Source organism: Choloepus didactylus, chromosome 12 (assembly GCF_015220235.1).
Source record: "Choloepus didactylus isolate mChoDid1 chromosome 12, mChoDid1.pri, whole genome shotgun sequence".
Classification (NCBI taxonomy): Eukaryota; Metazoa; Chordata; class Mammalia; order Pilosa; family Megalonychidae; genus Choloepus; species Choloepus didactylus.
The window spans coordinates 52,380,632-52,384,812 of record NC_051318.1 but is presented as its reverse complement, the minus strand read 5'-3'; the positions used below and the strand labels follow the sequence as shown (position 1 = coordinate 52,384,812).

Below are 4,181 nucleotides of genomic sequence, written 5' to 3'. Positions count from 1 at the left end.
CAAGGGTTTAGAACAATCCAGTTCAATGCCTTGTAAACAAATCTGTATTTCTAGATTCTTGATTTGGAATCTATGACAATCCAGAGGAGCTTCTGCCAAGAGACAGGAGATTCTAATTCATGCTGCCAGAGAATGCTTATGCCTCCTTGTTTCCCCCTTTTGATTCTGTCACCAAAACAGCAGGGGTTCCATTCCAGCAAAGGATTACTAGCAAGTAGACCAACCTCTCTCTGGTATAGATTTTCCTTTCATATTATATATACTGACATTTGTCAGTGATAGATTTAAATATATCCAATTTCTTTTATTTTTATCCTCATACACAGCTCTGCTTGTCTATAAAATCTGTGACTTACAGAGCAACGGCAACATTGGTCAAATGGCAGGTGTCAGTTCCAATGTAAGAACTCCCCAAAGTCATCTTCTTTTCCTGCTTCATCTTCTTTTCCTGCTTCATCTCGCATTTTTTTTTTTTTTTTTTTTTTGCTTTTTTGCTTTTCTCATCATCTTATCAATTACTTCTTTCTGAATTCAATCCTTCTAGCTACCTTGTGAGCACCAAATTTTTTTAACCAATGCATCTCAGGAATGCTCATCATCTTTCTGCACATCTATGTCATCCTGTCGGTACCAAATGGTACGGTATCCATCAGCCCTCTGACCAGATGCTAGAAAGGAGGAAGTAGCCTCTAACTCACCATTATTTTTCAGGAAGGCCTGTGTAACTGTTGAGAGATCGAAGGTAAACTTCTCCATTAACTGCCAGATGAGTTTAACAGCAGCTCCCAGGAGAAGCCTTTTCTTCTTTTTCTTCTCCAGGTTGTGTTTCAGAGTCCTCAGGAGTGGGTGGATCATCATCACATATTGTTATATGTACTTCAAAAATCAGGCCTCAAATCCACCGCCACCTCTTCAAACTCCCAGGTAGCTTCTATAATCATCTTTTTGGCTGCCTCTTCATTCTCTTTTCCTTCAGATTTCTCTTCAGGCAAGTCTGGAGTTCTCTTATTCTGTGGCTCCCTGAAGTCGGCAGCCTCTGGGTCTTGCTCCGCTTTCCGTTAGAGCTTCTGGGAGGAGGGGCTCACTGGGATGTCCCCCAACAGGTAGTTGTGCTCCTGACCCCACAGGTGCTTCAGGTAGGGGTCCTTCAGGGCCTGCCATGAGTGCTGGGTGAGCAAGCCTTTCTCCATTGCTTCCCACAGGGCGTTGCTGGTGATGGAGTTGGGCGAGCACGCATTTTCCTTCACGTTGGTCAAGATGGCCACGTCGTCCGCGTGCGTGAAGGCCTCCCACCCCGTGAGCGGTACCGGCTCCCTGGCGGCGGCGGCGGCGCCCTCGGCTAAAGCACCGAGCTTTGTCTCTGGGGCCTGATTGGCCGCCGAGGCCGGGCCCAGCCGACAGGCCTCCAGCTCGAGCTTCTCGCTGCGCTCTATGCGGTCCAGGACGCACTGTGTGGAGGTGAAATTGCCCGAGGCCTCAGGCAAAACGCCTCCCCCAGATTGGGCCAGCAGCGCAGCTCCAAAGGTCTGCGCACCACACAGCGTGCCGCCGCCGTGCAGGATGAGTGTCAACAGCCGGTACTTCGCCAGGCTGCGCCGCGCGTAGAAGGTTATGGAGCTGCCAACCTCCCGCCAGAATAGAGTCGAAGAATGGGTGGGCCCATCGGGGTCTTCGCCCAAATCCATCACCTCCGCCATAGGTGCTGCCAGGTAAGGGCCTCCTGACTTGCAGGACAGGGGCTGACGCCAATGCTATGAAAGATGCCGCTGGCGCAAAGCCGGCATTTAATTCTTTGTTGTGGCCAGTAGTATTTCATTTTATGGATATTTTTAAGACTTTCATATGTTTGCTGGACATTTGGGTTCTTTCTACCTTTTTGCTATTATGAATAATGCTGTTATAAACATTTGTGTATGGGTTTCTTCGTGCATATATGTTTTCATTTCTCTTTGGCATATACCTAGTAGTGGAATTACTGGATCATGTAATGACTCTGTGATTGATTATTGGAGGAACTGCCAGACTTTTGCAAAGCAGCTGCATCATTTTATATTCCCACTAGCCAGTATGAAAATTCTGATTTCTCCACTTCCTCTCCAACATTTTTTATCTGCCTTTTAAAAAAAACTGTTTTTTAAAATTTTGATATAACTTCAAACATACAGAAAGTGCCAAATAATGCAGAAACTCCAACATAATCTGCCACCTGAATATCCAGCTTTAACAACATGTGGCATTTTGCAACATTTGTTATATCACTCTTTAATTTCTTTCGTTCTTTTTTTTCTATCATCTGTTTATCTGTCTATCCATCTGTCTATCATCTTTCATTTGTGTTAAGTGTTTGAGGGGAGGGCATGATGTATGCAATCTACTCTCAAATGTTACCTGACTTGAGTCTATCCATGATAGTGGGTGTGAAGTGGTATCCCATTTTGGTTTTGGTTTGCACTTTCCTGATGACTAATGGTGTCAATCACCTTTTCCTGTACTTACTGGTCATTTGTATATGTTCTTTGACTATTGTATATTCAGATACTTTGTCCATTTTAATGGAATTTTATGTCTTTTTATTATTGACTTGTAAGAGTTCTTTACATATTCTAGAGACAAGAAAAAAGATATCTGATAAGAACCAGACCTATTGTTTGCAAGTATTTTCTCCACTCACTGAATGGGCTTTTCACTTTCTTGATGGTTTCCTTTAAAGTACAAAATCATTTAGTTTTAATGAAGTCCAAATTATCTATTTCTTTTGTGCTTTTGGTATCATGTCTAAGAATCCTTTGCCAAATCAAAGGTCATGAAAATTTACTCCTGTGTTTTTCTAATTAGCGATTTACTAATTTTTGCTCCTACAGTTAGGACTTTGATCCATTCTGAGTTAACTTTTGTATATGGCGTGAAATAGGGGTCCAACTTTATTTTTCTGCATATGGCTAAATAGTTGTTCCAGCACCAATTTTTTAAAAGACTGTATTTTCTTCATTGAACAGCCTTGGCACCCTTGTCGAAAATCAATTGACCGAATACGGGTGGGTTGATGTTTGTACTCGTAGTTCTGTTCCATTGATCTATATGTCTGTCCTTGTGCTAGAATCACACTGTCTTGAATAGCATTGCTTTCTAGCAAGTTTAGAAAGCAGTAACTGATTTCTTCTTTTTCTGGATTTTGTTTGGCCATTCTGAGTCCCTTGCAGTTCAATAAGAATTTTAGAATTGTCTTGTCCCTTTCTACAAGGAACTGATCTGGGACTCTGATAGGGATGATGTTGAGTCTATCTGTTAAATTTGGAGAGTATTGCCACCTTAACAATGTTGAGTTTACTGATCCCTGAACAATGTTTTGTAGTTTTCAGAACATGGGTTTTGCACTTTTGTTAAATTTATTCTTCATTTTAAATTATTTTTTATTCTACTGTGAATGGAATAGTTTTCTTGATTTCTTTTTTTGAATCATTGCAAATGCGTAGAATTATAATTGATTTTTGTATATTGATTTTATGTCTTGCAAATTTGCGGAACTCAATTATTACTTCCAAAGCTTTTTAGTGTATTGCTGAGGATTTTCTAGATACAGCATCAGGTTAGCTACAAATATAGTTTGAGTTCTTCCTTTACAAACTGTAAGTTTTTTTATTTGTCTATTTATTTATTTTATTTCCTAATTGCCCTGGCTAGCACCTCCAGTACAGTGTTGAATAGGAATGACAAGAGTAGGTATATTTGTCTTGTTCTTTATTTTGGAGTGAGATCACCCAGTCTTTCACCATTAAGTATGATGTTAGCTGTGGGTTTTTCATGGATGACCTTTATCAGTTTGAGAAAGCTCCCCTTCTATTCCCAGATTTTTGAGACTTTTTATCATGAGTGTTGGATATTGTCAAATATTTTTCTGCCTTTATTGAGATGATTTTTGCTTTTTTATTCTATTTATGTGATGTATTATGTTATTTCATTTTCAAATGTTAAACCAACCCTGTATCACTGGGAAAAATCTTGGTCATGGCATATAATTCTTTTTATATACTGCTGGATTCAATTTTCTGGTATTTAATTAGGGCTTCTCTGTCCATACTTGTAAACTTTTTTTCTTGTGATGTCTGTCTGGTTTGGGGATTAGGGTAATACTGGCTACACAAAATGAATTAAGAAATGTTCCCTCCTCTTTAATTTTTTGG

At 40.2% G+C, this 4,181-nt stretch overlaps 1 pseudogene; it reads right to left on the bottom strand.

Annotated features, from left to right (window-relative positions):
- Nucleotides 1-515: 515 nt before the first annotated feature.
- Nucleotides 516-1,697, bottom strand: LOC119507480 (annotated as a pseudogene).
- Nucleotides 1,698-4,181: the final 2,484 nt, after the last annotated feature.